Source organism: Passer domesticus, chromosome Z, assembly GCF_036417665.1.
Source record: "Passer domesticus isolate bPasDom1 chromosome Z, bPasDom1.hap1, whole genome shotgun sequence".
Taxonomy (NCBI): Eukaryota; Metazoa; Chordata; class Aves; order Passeriformes; family Passeridae; genus Passer; species Passer domesticus.
Window position 1 is genome coordinate 59,502,470 of NC_087512.1, and position 13,938 is coordinate 59,516,407.

The 13,938-nt window shown below is 34.8% G+C and overlaps 1 long non-coding RNA gene across 2 annotated transcripts in view; it reads left to right on the forward strand.

Annotated features, from left to right (window-relative positions):
- The first annotated feature begins 1,765 nt into the window (after positions 1-1,765).
- The window catches only part of LOC135290605 (uncharacterized), a 24,533-nt gene continuing 12,360 nt past the window's right edge, over positions 1,766-13,938 (forward strand). For both annotated transcript variants that reach the window (XR_010353364.1, XR_010353363.1), the window contains exons 1-2: positions 1,766-1,866; positions 2,653-2,727. This is a non-coding gene — a long non-coding RNA (uncharacterized LOC135290605). The remainder of the gene's footprint in view (positions 1,867-2,652; positions 2,728-13,938) is intronic.

Sequence of the window (13,938 nt, forward strand, 5' to 3'; positions counted from 1 at the left end):
CTCATCTTAGTCTTATTCTAGGATTTAAAGGTTTTAACATTCTCTATATACTATAACAAATGTGTTTCTAGAAAAAATGTATATTGGCAATGAGTCATAAGACTAGCTGCCAAATATAATAAGAAATCTTGTCTATTTTGCTCTTGTATGTTTATTTCATGTGGGAAGTGGGGAAACATGATATTTTGTATAGGGGTTCTGTAACCAGAACACAGTGATCTCACTTATTCAAAATAAGTGTCTTAAAATGAACCTAAACTAAAGGCTTAAAAGCAGGGAATAGTCTTCAACATTTCTGCCTGATGAAGGCAACACACCACAGTAGAGATAAACACTGTATTCTTTTTACTGTCTTTCTCTGCATCTTGGTTGATTCTGCAGTTTCTCCAACAGATCCTTCAGTCTCTTTTGTCTGGGTCTTTCATTAGCATTTCAAATCTTCTCTTGTTATTGTAGCCCATTTAACATGAAATCTCCAATTCTAACCAGGGAAACTTCTAAGCAGGTAAAACTCAGAGTGTTTGCTCATGAAAAGAGCACAATTCTGTTGTGAGTACAAGATCCATGTTACATATGTTTATAACACAGCTGGAAGAATTCAAATTTCAGCATCAGGCTTGACAGAATCACCACCATATCTGCCCCTGTGTGCACCAACAGCCACTGAGGTCTGTGTAGAGAGTGGAGAGCACAGCATTGGGTAAAAGAGCTAAAGATGCCTGTGAGCCTAAAGTAAATGAAATCAGTTTAAACTTTGTATGCATTTACCCCAAAATTAAATTAATTTGGTGTTTACACACACATTTCCTAAAAAGCATTTGATTATAAGTCCATTAATATTAAATGTATTTGTTTGCCCAAACGAACTTTAATTAATGGTGATGGCTGTTGGAAAGATTTAGCTATAATTATCTAGTTATTATAAACAGTTTCTCATGCATTAAGTGAAAAGATGCTGACATCTTTTACTCACTCTTAAGATGCTGAACACACCATAGTGAGATGTTTTCTGGATTGTGGGTTGACGGTATGATCACAAGTGAGGAAGACTAGTGTGTATCTGACAACTGATAAATGAACCCAGTACCTTCCAGACTGCTCATCATCCCTCAGGATGTTAGACAAGCAGCTGCCTTGTACACCAACCTCTCTTGGATACCTCCTTGATAGGGTAGATTAGGCCTGGTATATGAGATTAGATCACATCATCAGAAAATTTCAAGGCTTGTAAGCAAAATAAAAACTGAGTAAGAATAACATTCTTCATGTCTGTATATAATAAAAGGCTGAAACAAGATAAATCGAAGGAGCTGACAATGCTGTTGATGCTTTATTGTTTCCATTTGGCTACAAAACAAAAGAGACAGAAATACAGTGATATTCAGGGTGAAGGCCTATATGCTGACATAGATTTTTTTTAACAAATAAAAAGTATACATATTTCATATGTCCTGGTTTTAAAGCTTCTTGCAATGTTTGCGATAAAATGTACTGCAGATTTGCATGTTCAAAAACATCCTTGACAGCTATGGAAATTGTGTAGTTTGACACCTCCTCATCTTTAGCTAAAGAAAACAAATAAGACCAAGTTGACTGAAATTTAAAATCTTCCCTGATCCTGGGGATGTGATGGCAGCTTGTTTGTGCTGGCAGCCAAACAGTACAGTATTGTCAGAAATTGTAGCAAAGCTGAGGTAATTTTTACTGGACTGACCTCAAATATGATGTGAACAGCTGTGTGGGGAGAAGGATGGGAGGTTGTGGAGGGAGGCTGTCTGCATGCCCGTTTGATCTTCAGTCAGCATTATGAACAAGCACAGTATTTAAATGCCTGAGAGGATGATAAATCATCAGTTATGAAAAGAGGTAAGAGCTTCTCCATTTTATACAGTCTGTCTGCTCTAGCTCTAGATGAGGGTCTCACCATGGTGGGCACTGTGCAATGGCAGAACAAATAATGTGCATGTAAAGATTAAAGGCTTCTTTATCCAAGCTAGATAAACCACACTGTCTTTGACTGACTCAGAGAGAGTTCCAATTCCTCGTCATCTAGTTTAAGTACGTGCAATTTGATAATCACAGTCAAGAAATGAAGTTGTGGGGCCTCACTCACAGTATTTGCACTTATTTGGCTTTTGTCCTAAAGAATGACATATTTGTATAACATGTCTATTCAAAATCTGCAGATATTAAAACCAGACCCAGGCTGCGTGTGATGTATTTTTCCCCCTCTACTTCACAGGTGAGGAAAATTTGCAAGGTTGTTGAATATTCCTGAGGTCAGGATTCAGGATGCTGCACTCACCAGTGAGCCCTGTTATATATAACAGAGAGGAGACAGCAAGAGGTACCATGGTTTGAGGGATGCTTTGTCATGGCCACCAGGATGGAAGCAGGACAGAAACTGAAATTACAGGGAACTGAGCAAAGACTGGAGGTATACATTGGGTACATTCTTGAGAGACATGATATTAAAACTATGAGTAAAGGAGGTGATTTGCCTTACAGGTCCATAAGTTCCTGTTTCAGACATTGTGGACAGTGAACAAAATGTAGAGAATAATAGGACTTTAAAAATGGTATGACAGTTTTGAGATTAGGTGAGAATTTTCATTAGATCTGAAAATAATGGGAAATTCTTCTTTTCTACAGTCTCCTTCATGGTGATCAGCACTTCCCAAATAAATAAATGCTTGCAGAAATTATTGAAAAAAATGAAATAAGAAGGTAAGCGATACATACTCTTTATTAGACTGATTTTTTTGCTTAGATTTGCTAATCTGTCTTGGTTTCAGTTCTTCTGACTGAACCAGTTATAACATGATATCACCTGAGTAATTTCTGAGAGCTTGCTTATCCCTGCTGTGGTGTTCATTGCAACTCATAATGATATGAAAAGCCACATTTGCTCTACTGTTGTGCAGCTGGGAGCATAAACTGTCTTGTCTTTCCAAAGTCACTCAGTAGGTTCAGTTAGGATTCCAGTCTTGCTCAGTATGCTGAGCTATGCATTAGCTGTTGAATCTTCCAGGTCACTAGAAGTCAACCTTAAACAGTTGGAGACTTCCAATTGAAAATTTTAAGAGATTAGAGATGCACATATGCTTTCTCAACAGGTTGCACCTGAGTGTATGAAATCCATTGCACACTTCAATAAAAGAACAACAATTCTAGAAGAAAAGATTTCATGTCAAGGTTTGGTGATAGCCTCATTTAGAAAAGATTTTTTTTTATGTTTCCTGCAAATCAATGTTTCAGTCCTGCAGTGAAACCTGTCCCATAAGAATTCTGAGCCTTGACAGATTTCTTTTACTGTCTTGTACTTTACAGCTAGAGAAACACTAGTTGTTGGAGCAGAATTCAGATTACTTTGGTTTGGGGTGTTCTTGGGTTTGTTTTTGGTTTTTTTGGGGTTCTGTTTTGTTTTGTTTTTTACTTCTGGATGTATTTAGTACTATGTCTTAACAAAATAATCTATAATAATGAGCTATTTTCATAAAAATAAATAAGATTTACTTTTCCATTCTTTTGACTGTCTTTTTCAGATGCCATGGTAATATGAAATCAGTACTTGTGTTTTTTAAATATTAAATTCTTAAATAATTATTTTAAAATTTTGTAATAGTGGGAAAAACTGTATTGATAATATTTTAATTTTCTTGCACTCTGATAGTGTTATATGACTAAACTTCAAGTGCCTGCCAAACCCCAAAGTCATGCACAGATAAAGATTTCAAAAAAAGTTATGAAAATGGAAGAAAACAAAATAGAAGAATATAAATCAAAACTAGCAATGGAGTTGTAATAAACACTTTATCCATGATTGATTCATGTGTTCATTCATATCATATATAACTTGCACATGAATGGAGAGCCGAAATCATTCTGTACAATTCAGTATATAAAAAGCAGCTACATCTGCTTGTATAAATCTCACTGATGTTACACTCTGTCACAAAGCAAGTATTTTGCCTAAATAGGCTGAAAACTCATTTTTCAGGAGCCAGCTAGTTCACTGCCCTTACTGCAGTAGGACAACACCAAGTAAAATAGGTGCTCCTGGTTGTTTAGCAGTCTTCATAATTATGCCTTTTATTTAATTGCCTAAATATGGATTCAGAAGTTTAATTTTAGGCAAGTTTTTTTTTCTTCTTCTTTTTTTTTTTTTAAATTCTTGGTATTACAGGGATCTTGGTCTGAAAGGCCATTCCCTTCACTCTAGAACTTATAATTTTTAAAAACTTAATTTACAAAATGCCTGCTGTACAAGAATTCTACTGCAACATCCAAAAGATAAAGAATATGCAGTCTGTTGTTGGATTAAAGCTGAAATATTTGAATGATTAGATCATACAGTTATGCTAAATTTTCTAGCAACAGGTTTTGGCCCAATTTTTCCATGTTCATATTTCCCAGCCTGCTTATTTCACTAAGTGGTGCAAAAAGTCTGATTCTTTATTATGACTTTGGGATATTGCAGATATATATAGCTATTCCCATTCAGAGCAAAGCTCTATATTATGTATGAGTTGGGCCTGTATGTAGTCATGATAAAATTATTTGGGATTAAGACAGATAGCATTTTGTACACTTCTGTATATAAAATTGATGAATGCTAAGTTTTAAAGCTCTAGCAGCAAAAAATATCTAATACTAATTTGTGCAGAAAAAAATAATATTAGTAAAGTTCCTTCTCCAAAGTGGAGACTCACACATGCAACAGGGTCAGCAAGAATATTTGGTTTTCCACAGATGCTCCTATTGGAGTTTGATAGACTGGGCATCCACTAGGCTTGAGGGCAAGATTCTGAACTTAATGGTGGAGTGGTCTGATTTAGTGTGACAAAAGTCAGTTATCACAAACTGAGGTAATCCAAGGCATTCTTATTTAAAAAAAAATTAAAGAAAGTTTCTTGTAGAAGTGAACAAGCTTTCTTTTCTATCTTTCCTTTCTAACACAAAGAATCTTAGCTTTTAATTTCTGTTATTTTTAAGTAGGTAAACTTCTATTTTTCTCTTCTAGATTTTTTTAATATCTCTGAAGTATGATAGCTACTGCCATTGAAACTTCTGTATGAAATTTTAACTAGAAGGGTGGTAGGGGTTTATATTTCAGATTGTGACTTTGAAACCTTGTTGGGAGAGGAAAAACTCAACAGATGCCAGATATTTTAAATCTGTTGCTTGGAACTGTGAACTATTTAGAGCTTTTCAAATCTATAAAATAAAGCACAGGGTCTTAGTGGGACTGTTTTGGTCTTTAAGTATATTATTTCAGCATCATTCTTAGCCCTCTATGATATTTTTGACATTTCCTATTCAGAGCAGTCAAAGAGTGGAAAGAAATTTACTGAAACATTTAATATTATCAGTAACAATTTATTCCATCAAAGAGAGGAGAGTGGTTGCCATGTAATGTATATTTTTTGTAAAAACTAGCTATTTTTCAATATAGCAAAGAACATTTTGTCTTTTTTTTAATACTGATTAATCTTTTTTTTTTGTAAAACAACAGAGTATCCCACAGATTTAATAATGAATTTTCTTTTTAATTCACATTAAAATATCTTTCTTTTATATCTATATATTCAGTGTTACTGAAAACATGACTCCATTATTTAAAACAAGTCTGAAAAACTTTCTAAATATCTGTAACTGGGGGAGAGAAGGATGTTGAAAATTCACATAAAGGATTTTTGCATACTTAGAACCTAAAATAAGGAGAAATTAACTGTTCCAAATATCCTCCCACTTATAATAATAGGATATCTTCAGTGAAGTTTGCAGAATTTATTTCATTTTGCTAATTGATTGTTATGTTCGCCATTCAAAGATATATTAGATAGATTTGGATTGTAAATTACCTTTGTCTGATAAGCTTTCCAATTAATTCTTCTCCCACTCTTTTCCTAGTGACATCTGAACTTCTTTCATTATATAAAACACATCTTGAATAAGACATTGCTGAATAATAAGCAGGGATCCTAACATGTTCAAAATTAGAAGCCCTGACAAAGTCAAATACATTCTCACTTAGACGATGATCCCACCTAATGTTACTTTCAGTGTATCATATTGAGGGGGAGTTTATAGTCTTCCTCTTTTTGCCTATCTAGCCTAAAAGTAGAAATTTTAGGGAAAGAAAAATACAATATATACTAAAGCCCAATTAGAATATATGTGTTTGTTATATTTTTATTCTACATTGTCTTAAAATTTCCCCCCTTTTTTGCCTTATTAATCAGTCTTCTTAGAAGAGAATTTTTTATTAGGGCAGTATTAGATTTGCTTACAATTTGCATTTTTCTCAATGTATCAGCCAGATTCCTTTTGCATAGATAGCATTTCATAAACCCAGGAACACTGATAATAGCTGATTTAACTGACTTGCTAATAGAAGGAGCATATAATTTTAAATGGACCTTACATCTTTATTGGATGTTAGAGATGAAGACATTACTTCAAAATGTAGGTAATTATAGCCTCTTTTTTTATCAGTGCTATTTTCTGAGGTATTATCATAAGATAGCACTTCAGTATTAAGCAGGACCTTAGAGTGGCAATAAATCAGTCTAACTGAGTCATCATTGTCCAAGGCATCTGAACTACTGAAATGTTGTGGATCCTACAGAGAGTGTGAAATCACTTGACCCTTGGCATTAACCTTTACTGAATGAATAGACACTGCTTTCCACATTGTGGAACAAAAGCAGAATAGTATTGATTAAACACCATATTCACTTGATATTAAATACTAGCTGAACTCACTTTTTGCTTTCCAGCTCCAGTGGGAAAAACCCAGACAGTTGCTGAGTCTCAGGAGAATCCATGTTTGTAATTCAGAGCAGTGTTTTTTCCTGCAAAGTTTTCTTTTTTCCCCCTCTTTGGATCAATAACTGGCAGCCATGATCAGCCATGAGTATGTATTGTCAATTCTGACCTGTGTACTTTATCACTAGGGGTGAGAGGTCACAGTGCTGTGACTAATAATGCAGTAGTCCCAGGCATGAATAGTTTCCTGGCTGTAATGCAAGTGCATATATATAAATAAATATAGATATATATGTGTGTTTGTGTGTGTCTATCTATCTATCTATCTATCTATCTATCTATCTATCTATCTATCTATCTATCTATCTATCAATCATATTTTATATATCCATAGATATATATAGATATGTATAGATATGTATAGATATATATAGATATATATATAGAGAGATATATATAGATATCAACAGTCTGCAGTGTTATAAATCTAGTTTACCAAACCTCTCAGCTATTTGCTTTGAATGTCTGATTAATTTGCTCTGTGGCATCCTATTTACAAAAGCTCTTAGAGATTTACTAAATGGTTTTGCTCTTGGCAGGAATGTAAGTTCCCAGGAACTTGGAAGTATCACAGTGGGAATCTTGGGAATTAACTCCCTACCGAAGTTATGGAAGAAAGCTATTGCTTCATTTGATAAGTGAGAAAATAGAAAAAATTAAATCAGAAGGACAAACAGAAGAATTCTTTCAGTAAATTCTCCTGTGTTTCATTAGGACAGATTCTGCACTCATGTGCACAGCTGTAAGCCCAGAGAAGGTCAGAAATGTGCTTCTGTAGTGCGTAAGTCCTTCCCTAACATGGTTGAATCAATGTATAAAAGGCTGACAGTGAAGAAAGCATGAAATACAGTATAATGAATAGAAGCAGCTGCAGCAGCATCACTGTCTATCTACAAGCAGGTGAACATTCCTGCTAGAAACTGCATTCCAAAAAGTTGCCTGATTTTAATTCCTTTTTGAAATCAAGCAAGTTCTGACTAGCTCAGAAAAAAAAATTATATAATTTTATATTTTTAACACAGGATTTACAAAACCCTTCTTTTTGCTGTTTTGGGAAAGCCCACCACAGATAAGGGTTTACAGAGCTAGTTTAGGATTCTGACTTTTTCCACTTAAAAAGATTTTGTAATATTAAAGGCAGTGGAATTGCATCACTTCACACAATTGTTTTCATCTTGAAGAGTCTGTGTTCTGCTTTGTTCTACCTGCAGATTCCCAACTGTGTAGGTTGTGATTGTAACCCATGCACCTTTTTGGCTGGATATCAGCATTCTCTCTGTGGAGTATACTTTAGGTATGTAAGACTCCATGCATATGAATAAGATTTTTAAAAAAATTATATTGAAAGACTGAAGAAAATAGTCCATAGTGTCATGTAAATAACTAAATTTTCATCTACAAAATCCCCTCAAAACTGAAAAAAATCTCAAAAAGGAAAATCCACAGTCCGGTTTAACTTACACAAAAATGTCAATTTATTTCTCATAAAACAGAGATCTTGAAATGTAGTAATAATAATACTAGTAGAAATAACAGTAACAACAATGACAGCAACAAAATTTGTTATGAAAACCTATAAGAAGCTTTAGGAGCAGAAAGGATAGAATATTTCTGGAGAAGGGTACCCATCAATTCTAACCCAGCAGTGTGCTACTTAGGACTTTATAGACATCTTGTATGATGTAGATTCATTGTGGGACTGTGCAACTGTTTTTTGCCACCAGCAGGAAGGACTTCAGCTCATCGGTGGAACTGCAGCACAAACTTTTCATTTGGGTCTGTTCTTGTTAGTCTTGCAGGTATTTTTCCTTGTTGGCCTAAATCACATTTGAAAACCAAAAAACTCCTGAGTCCAACTTATTCCTTGTTCTAAGACCATTTTACCTTCATGCAAGTGGTGAAAAAAATGCAATAAATACACCCAAAGCTATTTAGTTGCCTTCAACTAATTTAACCTAAGTCTGAACTCAGACTATACAATGCTCTTTATGTACCCAAAGGGAGTTTCACAGTGTGAACATTGTTTTCATACCTTTCTTGACCTGCCTTTTTTTAAGCTTGTGTGGAAAGGCTATTCCTTGTCTGAGGTGATCTCCAGCTATGGAGCAAATATTTTATTTTGCCTGTAACTATATGGACAAGCTGTCAGCCAAAATTTCTAAAACAGGGTTTTTTTGTTTGTTTGGTTTTTTGGTGGGTTTTTTTTTGTTTGTTTGTTTTGTTTTTTAGGTTTTTTTCGAGTTACAGTATTAATCATACATAAAGAACTAATAAACAGAAGTGCTGTGTTTATAAGAATACACTACCATAATCTAAATGCAGGGGATGCTTTTTTTCATGTAATACAGGAGCTCATACCATGTGGCTGATAATGATGGAAGAGATAAAAGGATAAAGCCTCTTTAATCCTTGCTTCACTGTAAAGCTGTTAATGTTTGTACATACATGCATATTTCTACAGTGTAACAAGTATTAAAGGCAGATAAAGTAATCTGGAAGTTTACTACAGTCAGGAGAAATACAGCTAAAGATTGTCTGCATGACAAACAGAGATATATTTTTTATATCCAAATTAATATAAATCTACACATACAGCAGTAAAATAATTTATTAATTAACCAGATGCAAAACTAGCCATTTAAAAGTACTGAATCAGTCTTTTTTCCTGGAAAATAAAACTGTCCTTGATTTCCAGACATTATTTTTGTCAGCAGGAGGGGTGATGATTGTGATATATCCTCATATATCCCAGTTGTTAAACTTCTAATCAAGAATGCTGTCTATTCACACAGAAACAATATTAAATTTTGAGGCTATTAGCCAAACCCAATGAATGGATTCAAACAGAGGGAGCAGCTTTCTTACAAATACATCCCTATAGGCATATACCTTTTCAAATGCTCTGTGCTGTAAATGACTCTGTTCATTATAAGTAGTCAGACACTGCTGTTGTGACCCAGGTGTCCTTAGGCAGTCACAGAAAGGACGCACTTCTACAAATGTCCACCTTATTAGGTCAGCTTATCAGGTGTGCTGCAAATGTGGAATATGCCACTCATAAAAGCAAATCCAGTAAGATGCATCTCCATAAGCGTAACAATTTTGTGTTATAATCAGTGCAAAGTGTTTTACAGTGTGAAAAACCATCTATAATATCTAAAATCTTTAATTCATCAACATTGTCCTCCTCTGATCTTCATATTCAGTTAAGCTAGTTGGCTATCTTAAACTTCTGTCTCACTATTGCTCATATAACAGGAAACCCTTGCATTTTATAACATTAATGAAAAGTCATTAATTCACGCTCATGTTATTTCATCAAAATTATTTTGGCAAGTTGTCTTATTATCAGGGAGATATAGTGATCTGGGGGTACAAAAGTCCTTCATTATCTCACATAAAACTGTTTATAGTGTAGGTGAATGCCTTCATATCCAGCCAAATATGATTAATGCAGATCCTTTCTGGGGTAAATACCATTTCGTTTCAGGCCAAAGCAACTAGCTATAAGGCCATTTTTTTCGTGAACTGATAGGAAATAAGAGGCAGGGCAGATCCCTATAGAAAAATCCTGGTCCCACAGATGCCAAGGAGAACTTTTTGTCATAGCTGTCAATCAAGACAGATTTCATTTATTTTGTCAGGAAGAATATCTTTCTTGAACAATGGATTCATAGCATATTCATAGCCAGGACTAAAGTAGGTTTGAAAAGCATTTAAGTAACTTTCCAGACTTCACCATGACACTCATCCTTTGTATTACTCTTCCCACCCCAAAACCTAGTAGAATTGAGTAAATGTTTTTTTGATACTCTGTTTTATTTTTCCCAGGGATTAGTCTTTGAAATCTCACCTATCTTGAACTTTTATATATTAACAATTTTAATTTATTTTTGCATAGGAGAAGATTGTGACAAAAGCTGAAAAATTCCACTTTTGAAATTACATTTCACAAGAATGGACTTCTAAATGCGGCTAATAAATTGACACCAATTCTGACCTGCCATTTATTAACGCAGCAAAAATGCTGCTCTAATTTTGAAATAAAATATTGCTCAGGACTAAGAGTGACAAAAGCGGGTTTTTTGGACAACAGGCAAAATGCATCCTACTATTTATTAGCAGCAGCAGGGTGTTCTGTATTCTTTTTGGGAAGAAAATCTATATTTTTTGAAAGTACAAAGAACGAAAAGAACAACGAAAATTCCTTCATGCACTTTCCACCTTCAGTCTCTTTCTCTACTCAGAAGCAAGGAGTTTTCTTTAATTTAGTGGGGTATCTCCATTTTTGTGGAAAAGAATATACTGACCACTACTACTATTAATACTACTACTACTACTACTAGTACTGCATTTTTACAGATGCAACATATTTTAAACAATTCTTTACATCAGAACAGAAATAAATACAAATAAATCTTCAACATATGACTGACAATCTATAACATGATTGAGAGCCACTGTAATACGCAAAGCAGTACTGAAGAAACAATTAATTTTGTTTGTATTTTGAAGTACATGTACTCACAAGTACATTTAGAATTAAATTAGATTAATAAAGACCTATAAAGACTTTTGAGTCTCTATGACAATCAGTATTGTACATGGTAGTTATTTTACAACCAAGCAAAGCATGAAAAACTTAGGTTATGTGCTGGAGTGAGATACCTTTGAGAAAAGTTGATAGGGGAAACACTGAATTTAAATAAAGTGAATTAATGTGACTTTTGTATTTATAATAATTTTTGATGGGTCAGCTTTTCCACTTTTCATCAATAGTTAATCTGGCAGTCTTGTTAGGTTTTGGTTATTTGGCCTATTTTCTGTTTCTGAACAGCAGTTCTGACAGAAAGGTTTGTCCTTAATTGTCTCATGTGCATGATGGTAAATTAAGTTTTGTTGTTTGATGCACACTTAGGATATATGGCATTGACTTTAGAATAAAATCAATATTCCTTGATCTCTAAATCCTTTCTTTTGTTGAAAGTGGGAAGCTGCAATGTGCAGCCTGGAAGAAAAATGGTTGGAAACAGTGGGAAATTGATCTGTGATAGGTCATCTTTACCAGTGACACAGAAGTGAAGGAAAAGAAAACATTTCCAGTTGTATTTTGTTTGGGAAAATGGTTCCAATGGGCATTGTAAACAATTTCTGATAATTTGAAAGGGTTTTTTTATTTTTATTTATTTTGATTATTACTCTTATTTATTAGACCTTCTCAATTGATTGAATTTACTTTAAATTCCCTATAACAGAAAAATTACACTATTTTTTTCAATTTGTGCAAAGGATTGAGTAAAATGACAGTTTTTTGCATGTATGTTTAGTGTCACCTCCACTGCTTAAGAAATGGGAACTCCTGGAATTTTGGTCCCCTAAAACATCTAAAACATCCAAGCAAGATGAAGACATCTTCTTGAAGTGTGCTCTAAGTTTAGCTAGTCTCCTAGTTTGAGTTTAGGAATTTAATATTCTAAAACTTGTTCACGCACTAGACTGCTTGGGGCCATGTTAGACTATTTGGAGTTGCATTTGACCTTCTTGGACAAAACTGGATTTACAGACAATCTCACATTTTCCTGTGTTGCTTCAGTGAAGGAAAGTAGGTATACCACAACAAAAAAGGTTATATGGGAAAAAAAATAACACCATTTCCAACTGAAATATGAAGAAAATTTCACTCTGTTTAACTTTGTGTTTAACATATAATTTATAAAGTGGGTAAGCCTATTCATTTTCTTTTGGAATTATTCAAGGAATGGAGTAGTCAGGTACAGCTGAATGTAAAAAATGATAATTTGTAACTGATACCCAAAACTCAAGACTGATCCTAATTGGCCTGTTTATGATTTAGTTTAGTGTGTACCACTTATCACATGGCTAGTAAAAACAGCTTACTTTCCAGAAAAAGAAGAGTAGTAATGTAAATACAGGATTTTTTAAGGTCAAGGGAAATGCCATGATTCCCTGTATCTTTGGAAATGCTAATGATAAATGTGTCTTCATCTGAGGGTAGAAATTTAGTGTCTCTGTGTACAATAATAAGTTCAATACTACACAAAAAATCATAATGTTGTTGATGCTGACAAGAAGAAATGCCAAGTGCTCTCAATGGTGTGAGACTTTAACAGACAACCTTGCTTTTTTAAAGTATTCTTTAGAAAATGGCTCACTTTCTTACGTTATTCTTAGATCTATTACTGATAACTGAAGTAGAACCATTTTTCTGAATAAAATTTAAGTGGCTGCTGACATTTTGTTTGTGATGCTGCACAAATGAATTTTAGAACAAATAAGGAATTTAAAAGCACTGGCATTAATTGTGCAAGTAAAAGATGGACAATTATAACTGACATGGTTTTCTTTCACTAGCTGGCCTACCTAAAGAAAAAGATTGTAAAATTCCTGTGCTTGTGAGATAAGAATAGCTTAAAGTGCCAGAACTCATTCTCTCTGCAGACTCCTTCTTTGCATAGCATCCTAAGTAGTGATTTAAAACAGACATTGCTTCTTCACAGCTGTAAATAAATTTTCCTTCCTTCCTTCCTTCCTTCCTTCCTTCCTTCCTTCCTTCCTTCCTTCCTTCCTTCCTTCCTTCCTTCCTTCCTTCCTTCCTTCCTTCCTTCCTTCCTTCCTTCCTTCCTTCCTTCCTTCCTTCCTTCCTTCCTTCCTTCCTTCCTTCCTTCCTTCCTTCCTTCCTTCCTTCCTTCCTTCCTTCCTTCCTTCCTTCCTTCCTTCCTTCCTTCCTTCCTTCCTTCCTTCCTTCCTTCCTTCCTTCCTTCCTTCCTTCCTTCCTTCCTTCCTTCCTTCCTTCCTTCCTTCCTTCCTTCCTTCCTTCCTTCCTTCCTTCCTTCCTTCCTTCCTTCCTTCCTTCCTTCCTTCCTTCCTTCCTTCCTTCCTTCCTTCCTTCCTTCCTTCCTTCCTTCCTTCCTTCCTTCCTTCCTTCCTTCCTTCCTTCCTTCCTTCCTTCCTTCCTTCCTTCCTTCCTTCCTTCCTTCCTTCCTTCCTTCCTTCCTTCCTTCCTTCCTTCCTTCCTTCCTTCCTTCCTTCCTTCCTTCCTTCCTTCCTTCCTTCCTTCCTTCCTTCCTCCCTCCCTCCCTCCCTCCC